The sequence below is a fragment of the Stenella coeruleoalba genome (genome assembly GCF_951394435.1).
Source record: "Stenella coeruleoalba genome assembly, chromosome: 10".
NCBI lineage: Eukaryota > Metazoa > Chordata > Mammalia > Artiodactyla > Delphinidae > Stenella > Stenella coeruleoalba.
Window position 1 is genome coordinate 11,749,324 of NC_137156.1, and position 13,276 is coordinate 11,762,599.

The 13,276-nt window shown below is 44.3% G+C and overlaps 1 protein-coding gene across 13 annotated transcripts in view; it reads left to right on the top strand.

The window, feature by feature from the left end:
- The window catches only part of JARID2 (jumonji and AT-rich interaction domain containing 2), a 241,473-nt gene that overhangs the window by 124,813 nt on the left and 103,384 nt on the right, over window positions 1-13,276 (top strand). The gene's annotated exons all lie outside the window — the stretch shown is intronic.

Consider the following 13,276-nt stretch of genomic DNA (forward strand, 5'->3'; position numbering starts at 1 on the left):
GCACAGGTGTGTCCAGTAAGCAGCTCTTGGAGGCCTCAAGCAGTGCTTGAACAGGACCCCACAGTTGGACGTGCTCAAGGATGACATTTACCGTCTCATGGTGGCACTCGTGCTCAAGGATGACATTTACCATCTCGAGGCAGCACTCGTGCTCAAGGATGACATTTACCGTCTCGTGGTGGCACTCGTGGAGCCAGATTCTCCATGCTAAACCAGCGTCACAGTTTTCAGTCTGAGCAGTTGTGCGAGTCCAGACCAAGTGGGCTTTTAAACAGTTACTTCTCATCCTCTTCCATGTCACTTTTCTCTTGTGGCACCCCTGCCCTGCCCCCTTTGTGGTACTGTTCTTAGTCTGCGTGTTTAGAATACTCAGCCTTGGTGTTATAATTCAGGACATTCTGGAACTGGGGTTCAAGACTTGGCTTTTCCCCAAGGGCAGTTGGCATCTGTAAGTCATGTGCCTTCTCTGCTAATACAGTGTGTTCTCAGTTAGATTGATTCTTGTGAGGACCCCATGATCAGCTTGATGGCCTTGCGGATGCAAAAACGTGAGGCAGCAGTGTGGTGAGATTGCTGATTTCTTTCCATTTTCTTGTGGCTGTGGTGTAAGTCTATATATAAGTCAGCTTGTGCTGCCCTAAGAAAATATCACAGCCTGGATGGCTTGAACCATAGAGCTTTATTTCTCGTAGGCTGGAGTCTGGAGGTCCAAGATCCAGGGTGCCGGCCACTTCAGTTCTTGGTGAGGCCTTGGTTCCTGGCAGAGAGAGAGCGAGAGCGCGCATTGGTTTCTCTTCCCCTTCTTAAAAGGATACCAACCCTATCAGATTAGGGGCCCTCCCTTACAACCTCATTTAACCTTCGTCACCTTTACAGGCTCTGCCTTCAGATACAGTCACACTGGGTGTTACGGTTTAAACATAAGAATTTGACTGGTGGGCATTAAGTCTGTAACAGTCCAGTAGGGATTTGAGATGGTGACAGTTCTATTTGTTTCAATTGTAGATTAAGTTAATTGCTGTGTTATTTTGTACCATGTTTCTTTTTGTGAGACTATAACTATTTCCTGGTAGGTCAGGAAACTGTAAGGGCTGTTTGACCTTAGAGAAGATGTTGTTCCTCTCAATTGGGTAGAATTAAAGTTGGACATTTATTTATTGAGTTGTTGCTTCTGTGAGACCACTTGGATTAGCCCAAGTCCCTGACTTCAGTGGGGATTGAAACATGATTCATATGCACAGGGAGCAGCTATCCAAGGCCAAGAGCCCTAAGAGAGGGCAAACAAGGTGTTTCTTAGGCCCTAAGGGCTTGGGAGGGGATTGGCAATTGAGATGGCCTAGGAAGGATGGTTCTAGGCTTGAGTTTGGAAAAATCATGGGATTATTTGAAGTTGAGGGAATCCTATTTGTTATACGTTAATTCATCTTATTTGCTTGAATATTATGCTGTAAATGTAATTTAGGGCAGTGCTTTCCAATTATTTTAAATTCTCAACCTGTATGGAAGGGGAAGGCCCTGTGGCATTCACCAGATAGGGCTGCAGTCAGCCCGAAGTAGCTTGCCCACGCATGGAATTTATCTGTGTTCATTCTTGTAACTGATAATGCCACCCACCTCCTTCTACTTGGAGAAAGGCCTCATGTGTTTTCTAAATCTTGCCCATTTCATGATTTGAGTTCTGTGATATGTATATTTATGGAGTTTACAATTACTGTCAGATTTACCACAATGGACTAGTGCAGTTTTGCTTTGCTTCTGAATTTCTTAGATCCCATTCCCCCAAATTTAGAGGACCTTTTATCTTAGTTTCTGGAAATAACCTGTTGTTACTTGAGCCTTCTACCGTGTATATTTAAAGCCAGAAGAGTGATTAACTGGGTAGGCTTTGGGGAAATTGCCCTGCAGTCCACACATCCCTTTATGTAGAATGCGTTAGTTAATCTCCCTGCTGCCAGATCTCGTCTATCCTTCCAGCTTTCTCCATGGCCTTCAGGGTCCTCCTGCAGAGTCCCCAGATTTGGCTTCCTCATAATTTCTTCCCGAAAGATTGTAAAACAGTACAGGTCTCGTGTTCCAGGAGGTTTGGGGACAGTGAAGGAAATGTGAGCTATTTCATAACCGTAGCCGTGCCTCTCAAGGGGAGGAGTGGCCATTGTCAGCCCAGCCTGTCAGCCAGGCTGTCCCTGTGATGTGCCAGGGAAAGCTCTAGGGCTCCTTGTTCCTGACGTCCTGGGACCCAGGTCCCCTCTCTTTGCACCGTTCCCTGACCTGTCGCCGGTGTTCTTGGTTCATTCACACCTTGGATGTAACGAGTCAGCTCTGTGCACACAGGGCCTCTTCCCGGCTGCCCTGCCCTTGTCTTCTGGGTTATTCCTTAACCAGGTCTGCACTTCCCTTTGGCAGGTAGGTGGGCATCCTGGTCACACTTGGCACCTGGTCTTGATGACAGGGGACGCCATCTGGGCTCGAGACTCGCAGGCCAGCTTGCAGTGCTGTCTGAAGTGGCGGTTTCCTTCCAGGTTTTCACGGCTCTGCCTTCTGATGCGTGAAGGCAGCTCAAGGTCTCCACGTCGGAAACATTTAACTGTTATTTCTGACATTCTCCTTCCTTCCCGTACGATTGGGGTGTTCGTGAAAGGGACTCATTGAATCCATGTTTTGAAAGTTGCATCCTACCCTCTAGACGGTTGATGAATCCTCTTCAGACACCATCAGGGCGGGTGACATGCCAGTGGAAATATTGCAGAGTATTCCATTTTGGCATGCAGGGGGCCTAGTCATTTCTAGTGGGATCTGCACTGCAAATTGCCTAACCTCTACCCTAGTGGCTTTATCCCGTCTCACGCAGTCCTTGACCTGACTTCAGACAACCAGTACTGTTTGAAAAGGGCCTTTCCAGTCGACTCGGTTGGAAAGCGTTACAGTTGTAAAGGGTGAGCTGGAAGCCTCTCCGCTGGCACTTTGAGTCCCTCAGAGGAATATATTGGCACACACTCCACTCTCCGCCTGAACCGTCCTTATAAATCGAGAAGCCAAGCGTTAGGAAGCACAGGGCCAGGTCAAAGTGTGTGTGTGTGTGTGTGTGTGTGTGTGTGTGTGTGTGTGTGTGTGTGTGTTTGGGGTGGGGGCACGTCATCATCCAAGCTGAGAGAGCCAACTGGTTCCTGATAACAGTCCCGTTTCCTTCCCCCTTCTCCCCACATTTTGATGTTTATCTTCCTGCCACTGAAAATAGAAGTGTCTAGTGAATGCAATTTACAGTGTGTTTCTATTTTTTTTTCTGGAGAGCCTTTTCTGCAGAAGATGCAAATAGCTTTTTTTGTTGTTGTTTTTTCCTTCTCTTTTACAATTTAAATAAGAAGGAAAGTGCTGGGCTGCTTTATTCAACAAGTGTTACACCTTTTAAGGAAAGTTGCCTTTTTTCATTATTGGCTTTTTTTCTGTGGTTTCAGGGGACAAGGTGCTGAGATAAGAGGCGGGAGCTTGCCGTTGATTTATTAGCCTGTTTGTTACCATCTGTCTGCCTCGCACTTCAGTCTGTTGATGGAAAGCCCGATGTGAACGTGCCACGGGGCCTGAGAGATATCCATCTTCCTGAGTTGTCTGACTGCAGAGCCTGTAGAATCACTTCTGCCTAGGCCCTCGCAGGAGTCTGTATCGTGGCGAGTAACCCAAGGGAGCATGGTGGCTTAGTTTCTTCTTCCACCTTGGACACTCCTGCCGCTGCAGACGCAGGTCCTGCAAAGATGCTGTCTTCTAGCAGTGTCCACAGGGTCAGCCATCCCACTCTTGGTGCCTCCCCCCTCCTGGGGTCTCCCTTTATGGAAGAATTCCAAGGGAATAGGTTAAGATTGCCATCAAGTGGCTACTCTTGGTAGTGGAAGGAAGGATACTGGCCACCACCGTGGGCTGACTTGTCACGAATTCTCCTCCAGTGTCTTAGCCCTTTTGTGAAGCAGAATCAAGGTCAAGAGGTGCTTTCCGTCTGAGGAACTGACTGGGTTTTTTTTGGCGGGTGGTGGGCAGAGCGAGCTCAGAACGTCTGCATATTGTATATCCCCAGCGAGAAGGCACCTGTGTGAGCCGGAATGACGCCTTCCCGGGTGGACTCTGGAACGGGAGGCAGGCTCAGTTGCACTGGTCTGCGCTCAGGGCCCTGGAGCCGTGAATGCACACGATCGAGAGGCTTCCTGGAGAGAACTGCTGGGCGTTCATCCTCCTGCCAGTCCTGGGCCAGGAGGCCAAAGCCCTCCAACTTTTCTCGTGGAAATTGGCAGAGAGGACCATGCTGTCATCCGTGAAAGGGTGGCTCCCAGTCCCACCAAGGTGAAAAGAACTAGCAGACCTGATCTGGCCGTTCTGCTTGGCTCCTGCCCGTTGTTTCCCAGCTCTGTAAGTGGAGGAATAATTTCTTTCTCAGAGGTGATTAATGGGATGATTTATTTAAAGTTCTTAGTACCTGGCAGAAAAGAGGCATTCAAAGGGCAGTTGTTATTGAGGTTCTAGGTATACATTACCTAACCACTTCTCATAAAAGCTGTAGCTGTGTCATATAACAGCATACTTAAGGGACTGTATTAAAATCGGTTTGTTTTGTTCCCTGGGTTTGGGTGCCAGCATCCTGTAATTAGACCTCACCCGAGGACTTGGAGAGCAGAAACCCTGACCAAGCTCAAAGGAAGCGATCCCTGTTTAGTTTTCCCCAGCAGGTCATTCCTCAGATGTGTTGGGAAGCCTGCCCTGTAGGAATAGTGAGAGTTTGGTTTGTATGGATGGGGCACCCCTTCCTGGGCACAGAGCGCTGGATTCTGTAGTCTCTGAGCCGGCACTTGGTACACGAAAGAGGATGGATCTGTGCCAGCTGGGTGGAGGGCGCAGGCCTAAGGCAGGCGGAGGGAGAATGGCTTTGGAGTACATCAGCGGCGACTAAACTTTAGGTCAGGGTCAAGGAAACAGAATTCTTGGGGCCTGTGTATTTTCAGCAGCCTTTTAGAAGTGATAGAGGCTATGTGATGTAACCGTTCACACTGCAATCTGTCAAATTATATTAGCCCCAAATTCTTGGATTCCAGCCATTTAAAGCACTATTGGATGCATCAAAAAATTGATGTGTTGTAATATGCACTGACATTGTCCTATCATTCTAGTTCTGCCGGTAACTGGGTATCGCTGTGAGCAATCATCCCTTCACTGGTTTCCTCCTTAAGTAAAATAAAACTCTGGCCATCCCTTGTCTCACTTGGTTCTGTTTTAGTGATGAGTGATGGCAGGATGTGTTTATGGCAGGCTCGTGTTCTTCCAGCTCGCTCAGTGCCCTGTGTACTGTTGGGTCGGGAAGCATTTGGAGGCTTTTGCAGAGCTTGGAGGGGAGTGGATAGGAGATAATCTAGAGGAAAGGTGTCTGTGGTGTGTGCATCCTTCCCCACCCACGCCTCTCCCTGCACACAGGAATGTGGGGTGATGGTTTCTCTCTGGAGGTCTCCTGCATGTATAGGAACAGAGGCAGCAAGCCCAGAGTCCTCTGTTTGTGGGTTTATACCTCTTAGTGCCTATAGCCTCGAGGGCAGCAAGGTGCAGCCTAACTCAGAACAGTTTCGTGTGGCACTTTGTTCGTTGATGCTTGCTGACCTTTCACCCTCAAGCTACAATAGGATCACCTAAAATTGTTTGTGATAAAAATGCCCCTTTGGTGTAATTGCTTGGCACAGAGGAAGTTTTTCTACAGTTCTTCATTTTCTGAATAAGCTTGTGGCTTTTGAATGGTTCCAACCTCCGTTTTCCCTTCTCCCCTCCTGTAAGAGCTAGACCACTTACACTGTGAGCCATCTGTGCCGCATTGGAGGGGATTTATCAGCTCCCGCTCTGTTCGCCCCTCCTGTCCTTTCACCCTGCTGCCTGAAAAGAAGTTCGGTCTGTCCGACTTGCCCTGTGTACTGGGTCTTAACTCCTAGCAGAGGACAGCACACAGACACGGGCTGCTGCTGGGTCTTGAGACTAAAGGCATGAAAATTCTATAGGTCAGCGCTGGCCAGGAGAGCTCTCTGCGACGATGGAAGTGTTCGTGTCTTTGTCGTCCTGTACGGTAGCCACTAGCCAGTTGTGACTCCTGAGTCCTCGAGACCTAGCTGGTCTGGCTAGTTTTAGTTAATTTTAAAAGCCACATGTAACTAGAGTCTACAAAATTAGACCATGCAGTTATAGAGACAGGATGAGCATAGTGGTGAAATTCTTCTCTTTTATCCTCATGCTCTATCTTCTGTTGTTGTTTTTGGCTGGAAGTCGTTTTAGATAGTCAGTGTAGTCAATTTCAGAAACATTATCTTGGTATGTTATGTAGAAACGTCCTGAGAAAGTGAAACAATATTAATATTTGTTTCAAATGCCTTTTAGTGTTTTGGGCAATTTCAGAATACTCTTGCCCATGGTATTAATGTCACAATGTTCATATTATCCTTGACTTCCATATAGCAGTGTATCACTGGCTCCAAAAATTGTCTACCGTTCTCATGTACCTTATCCAGGTCTTTTTATTAGCACGACATAAGTAATGTTTAAAATAGCTGCTTTTTTCCATTAATTACTTCTTTTGCGTTCAGGTGCTGCTTCTATGACGGCGACACACCTATTTTCCTCTGATACCATTTAAATAATTTTTAAGATTTCCTTTTGGCTTTGTATTTAAAGAAATTCATTTTAATTGTGGAAAATTTGGAAATTTCAGAAAATTATGAAGATTCTGCTGGGGAGAATACCAGTTTTTATTACTAGTTTTATTTTCTCTGGTCTGCTTTCTGTACAGTTATATTTTTTAAGCACAACGTAATTGTTTTATGCGGTGGAATTTTCTACAGTTTAAGTTACATTGTAAGTCTTTCCTCATGTTACTAAGTGTTTGAAAATGTGATTTTTAAAAATCATGTGTAATGTTAAAAAAATTGCGTTCCATGTTTAGCATTAGTCTACATGATACTTTTAAGGAAAATACCATGAAGAATATACACAAAATTGTTAATAGTGATTGATGTAATTTCACCTTATAAAAAAGATAGGAGGATTATAGTTTTGGTTTTTATTTAAAATTGTTAGTAACAAAATGAGTTTATCAAAATTAGCAGGGTATAAAAGGTAAATAAATACTTTGAGGAAGACACAGAACAGCTTTACATGTAGAAATAAATTATTGGCTCCATTTCTTTTAAAAAATCATTTAGGGGTTTAATATGTATAAAACATAATGTGAAGGTTAGTAAGTATCAAATTTATGAGAGCTCTAATTTTATTTCACCTGAAAACTTGAAGGTTATTTCTCAATAATTCCTAATTTTGATCGGTGAATGCCAGGAAACCAGTGTATTATAGATTACACAAGGCATTCCTAGCAAAATACTTTTAAGCACAAAGAGATAATTATTTGAAACATTTTTCTCTCTAGGAAGAAAGCAGGGATGGGATGCCTTTGAAAGCTTGGTAAATTGTAGAATGAGGCCCCCCCAAGGCAATAAGAGCGCTTCAGGCTTATGAAGGCCCTGAGATGGCCTCAAGAAACAACTTATGCTTTCGACAGCATTTATTAGGCCTCAACCACTTTCTCTAGGCTTATGCTGTTTCGAGGGTTATTAAGATGAGCAAGACTAAATCCTCTTGGTCAGTCCCCTGACAGTCAGGTATTAGAGATTGAATAGCACCTGCAGAGCAGGGGGTGTGTGTCACTAAAGGCTGACCAGGCAGAGGACCAGGAACTTTCTGGGCAGACAGAGGAGAGAGTCTTCCAAAAGAGGGAGCGCCATATGCAAGGATGCTAAGGCTTGAGAGCTCAAGGAATGCTGAGAACGTGTCATTTGCCACACATGCCCTCAAGCCAGCTACCCCAGAGCCTCATGGACTATTGTGGGGTGCTGCCAGGTTTGAAGACTAAAGCACTGATATCCAGTCTATTGCATGGCTCAGAAAGCTGATGTAGGAGACCTCTCTCTCTCTCTTTAAATAAAGATAGAATTTAAACCAGTAAAAGGAGCAACAAAATAATAAAGACGAACTGTGTCGAAATCCTTGCACATAAATTCTTGTCTCTCCATTTACTTTCTTAGTACTACTTTCTAGAAGTGAAATTGCTGAAGTAAAGGCTTCAAAAAATTGGCATCCATTTATCAATCTTTTACCATACTTGCAGTGTATGGACCATATAGGCTTTGTCAAAGTTAGATTTGAAAAGGGGATCAACTGCTCTGCAGTTGTGACCTGAGTCTGCTCTTGGTTCCAGTACTTTTCAAACATAGTTTTCCATTATTCTTTATTCTGAAGTAGGTAACATGGCCATGTTGGGATTCTTGTTGAATTTTACTTAATATTATGGCAATTCATTTTCAAAATCACAGTGTTGATAATCTTCTTTAACTTGGCATCATTTCTCTGTTTACCTTTTGAAATCCATTATCTGAATCATTTAAAACATATATTTAAAGCTAAAGTATATATTATCTTCTATTTGTTTTTATAATCAAATAATTAAAAGTATATATTAAACAAAAAATTGTATTTCATTAGCACCAAAGTTTTATGAAGGCATATAGGTAGGCCTTCATAAAGCGCTCGTCATGTGCCATTGGTACTTCAATGTATGTGTAATTACTTTTTTTTTTTTTTTTGGCTGTGTTGGGTCTTCGTTGCTGCACATGGGCTTTTCTCTAGCTGTGGCTAGCGGGGGCTACTCTTCGTTGTGGTGCGCAGGCTTCTCATTGTGGTGGCTTCTCTTGTTTCAGAGCGTGGGCTCTAGGCGCATGGGCTTCAGTAGTTGCAGCACGCGGACTCAGTAGTTGTGGCTCGTGGGCTATAGAGCGCAGCGTCAGTAGTTGTGGTGCACAGGCTTTGTTGCTCCGCGGCATGTGGGATCTTCCTGGACCAGGGCTCGAACCCGTGTCCCCTGCATTGGCAGGTGGATTCTTAACCACTGTGCCACCAGCGAAGTCCCAACATATGTATAATTATGTTAATGTCTTAAAACCACTGTTTTCCTTATGCCTATTTAACAAATAAGGAAACTGACAGAGACACAGAAGGCTTTCAGTGATTCTCCTTAAGTTCAAACAGTTCACAGGGAGTGAAACTAGGATTAGAAGCAGGCAACCCTGTCCAAATTACAGTATGTGCACTGTGAACCACTAAGGTTCTTAGTGGCTTAGTAGATGCTTACCAAATAAACCAGTTTTCTTCTTTTTCTAAATTAAAAAAATCTGATGAGACATTTTTTCTGATAGCTTATTAATTTGAACTTCCTGGTTTAATTGTAGTGCCATTTCATTGGTATTAGTGACTAAGTCCATAGCAACCAAGTTTGTTTCACTAGTTAATACACAGTCACCCAGCCCAGATCTCCCTTCTGTGTTTTTGTAATTATTGGTATTATTTTATAATTGAACATTGTGGCCTTGAAGTCACATAGGCTGTAGGGCCAGCCACATGCATTATACAGTTGAGTGCTGTTGGCGCTTCAGGAATTACCAAGGCCTCTTGGAAAGGGTTCAAGCCAGACTCTGTATGTACTTAATTCTGCTTGGTATATTGCCAGTGTCTGAAATTTTATTTAAATACATACATTTTTAACAATATTTATTATTAGTATGATGGTTCTGTAGTTTTGGAAGTCAAATATATTAGCACAGTGGATCATATTGGCTTATTTTTAAAAATGATAATTTAGGTGATATGATCAATATACCATGTAATTCAGCCCAAATAACAGAGAAATATCTTTGAGAACATAGCTAATGCAGGGCACTCATTAAAATCCTCTATTTCCTCGACTTCCTAGACTCCACAACCTTTTATGCCTTTCTCTCACACAGGGCAACCCACGCTACCCTGTCCCTCCTTTTTAAGTATTTTTGGTAAATTGCTGTTCATAGCACTTAACTCACATGTTAAGGTGCCTCCTTCGTATGCAGTAGCTTGTATAGGTAGCAGGGAACTGGAGAGCTTTTGGAGGCTGCTCTTGGGTGGTAAGAAGTACTCCAGGATTTGCCCTAGCTCTGGCAGGCTTGTCTTTCCTTTACGAGGTGGATCCCAGCCCTCAACATGGGCTGACTTCCTTGATTGGATATATGAGTAAAACAAGGTCTTAATTCTTCTGAGGCAGCAGGTTCTTTAATTAATCAACACAGGGTACTATTAGATATCTAAATTTGATTAAGCCTAGCAAAATGCTGAATGCAGCTGGTGGGCTGCTGGAGTTGGCCCAGCTCAGAGGTAATGACATGGTAGTGCACGTAGGTGGGTCTTTGATTCTAAAGCTCTTAGCAGCAGAAATAGGTCCTCAGATGTCCTGGTGTTGAGGTGATAATTAGGTGGATGATGGCCATGTACCTGGCTGGCTGCAGAGCATTTCTTTGGATAGGACATCCTTCCTGAAATTCTGTTCTGTTCTGAAGTAGCAATTGGAGTGACTTGTACTCTGGAGTCTTGAGTAATAAGAGGTCCTTATATTTAAACGTTTGGAGATTCAGTGGTACCTTGCTGGTGCACTAGCAAAAGCTGAGTCCTGAAACCAGTTTGCCACTAACTTATAAATTTGAGTATTCGTGTATCCAAGGATTTCTAGTAATTCCACTCCTAGGTATGTATCCCAGGGAAACTCTAGTGCATGCTTTCCAGGGGACAAGCAGAAGGATGTTTGCAGCATGGTTAATGATAGCAACAAATAGACAAAACTTTAGACGAACAAGAGAATCAAAATAAATAATATACTATTCAGGCATGCATATTTGTGCTGTAACTTAAACAATAATGAAATGAGGTGGGGGGAAGCACAATAGATAATGTTTTAGTGATTGGGTTTGCAGATATTCTTTGTATTATTAAAAATTAAATAAAATGGGGGTAGATGGAGTTGCTAGTATTTGGGGAGTCTTGTCTTCATTTGAGAATTGAGACTTGCTCTGATCTTTGGATGTTGAAACTTAGCTGGTGATGCTGTCAGTCATATTATCTTTGAACAAGAAACAGTCCTTGCCAAGTCTCCTTTTCTGCCCTCCCCTCTTCTCAGAATTTAAATATTGAAAGTTGTGTTGCTGTTCTTAAACTGAACCTAGTTCTCAGTGTTGTTGTGTGTCTCCCAGAGGGTGCTGGTGCTTTTAGTCTGTCTGGTGCTGAAGATACGTTCCCTCTTTGGTAAACCGACGTTTGATGTAAACAGTCCAAAAACTACGGAAGTTCACAGGCAAGAGTTTTCCAGTTCCCCTTCCTGATCCAGCAGCAGAGCACAGGCCAGCGTTGACGCTAAGCCTGTCTTTTAGGGAATACTGAGTGCATGGTCACATGCTGATGATGGTTTTGGAAGTTAAGAGCAGCCTGGGGCCAACATCCTGTTATGCCTTATCTTTTTGAATTTAAACACCTTGTTACTTTTTTAGTTGATGGGAAGAGGAAGCAGCAGTAAAGCCAGGGAGAATAGAGATATGGAAAGAGCACAGAGCCCTTGTTGCCATGGCTGTGTCGGATTGGTCAGAGGTGGAGATGTTAAGGATGACCAGTATCCCATTCATGACCTTCAAGCTTCATTTCTGGCTGGTTGTTTATGTTTTATGGTTTGCAGTTCCTTACTAACCTTTTCTCAGGATTACCATACATCCAAATATCTGTCTCATACCCTCTTTCCAGTTCTCCCTTTTGGGTGCTTCTGGTTAGTAAAGGCACTTAAAGACAAGTCCCAGTAGAAAGAAGAGGGAAAAGCCAAATAGTCATCCCTTAAATGTCCTTTAATTGACTGTGCATGACTTATGCTGCAGTGGGACACATGCCAAACAGTTGTTCACCATCATAGGAATATATTGCACTGGAGAGAACGGAATGAGGGTCTGTTCTGGGCTCACACTGGCCATGTAATGATTGGAGAGGCTTTTCCAACCCTGTATCCTACAGCGATTTGTGCAATGACATTGTTCTGGTGTGTTAGCTTACCTCTGTCCCCAGAGACCTCAGGGTTCATAGATGGCCTTCTGCTTGTTGAGAACTTATAAGGAACTAATACTGTGACCTTGGTTAAGAACCAGGCCTGAATAAGCCTTCGTTTACTCATCTGTAGAGTGAAGGGTTGTACTAGATTATCTCTTAAGGCCCTACCTATATTTTGGTTTTAAAGTGGTGGAAATCAAGTAGAGGTTAGGGAAGACCATCACCTGCCTCCTGATAGTTTTTGCTTGAAAGTGAGGCAGCTGGAGATGCCATGGTCATTTAGGAAACAGGAACCAGCCGTAGTGGACAGAGTAGTCACTGGCCCTGTGAAGAGGACAGGTCTGCTTTCAGGATTTTTTGAATTCTAAATAGCTTCACCTGTGTGAAGCCCAGAAGGGGCTCATTCAGTAGTTAAATAACAACAACAACAAGCTAAAAGTAAGAGTAAGGGGGCATTCTCTCCCCAGTTCCCTTGGATGAGCCTGTGAGTGGAGCTTTCAATACCATGTGGGTTCTCTGAGGGTGTTGCCACCATCTTTTTTCCCCTCTGGAGAGGCATAAAGAGGAGAATGTGGGCTGGTGTTCAGAGCATGTGTTTTGGACATGATAATTGCCAGCTGAAGTTCTAAAGCTTCAGGAGAATTGACTTTAACAATCAAAAAGCTTATGACATATGAAAGGAGATGCGAGCTCCAGTTATCTGAGGCCAGGGAGCTGGCCAGCCCCGCTGGAATCTTGCCTTTTTCATCCCTCTCGGCAGCTGCCAGGCCACAGAGCCCGTTTTGTAAAAGATCCTCAAGAAGCAATGAGGGAAAAGAGCTTCTGTTTTATTAGATTAGATGAATTTGTGTGTCTGGGGGAGGGGTGTCTGTGCGCTCGTGGTGGGGAGGGCAGCGGTGGCCCATGCAGTCATCACTGAAGTGATGAAGCACCCTGGTAACAGGAATGGGAGGCAGGGGGCGGGCGGGCTGGAGAAGGAGCATGTGGAAAGAGATTTCTGCAGAGTCTGTCTGGAGAGCTGCCCAGGTTTCCCAGCCAAAAAAACAAATAAAAATAAATAAAAGGCAAGTGCTGAATGACACAGATTATGATATTAAAAAGGGATGCCATTGAAAATGTGCCATGGACCCCGCTGCCGGGCTTGGGGGGGGGAGTGTGTGCACGAGGGGGGCAGTCTGGCACACTGGGCACACAGAAGCGTGGACAATTGAACTGCTCCCGTCCAAAGTGGCGCGCCGCCGGCCCACACCCCATGTCAGAAATTCTAAGATAAGGATTTGTCTGCATTGCAGGTTGAGGAAATTGCAGGATGAAAAGCAAGTCCATCTTT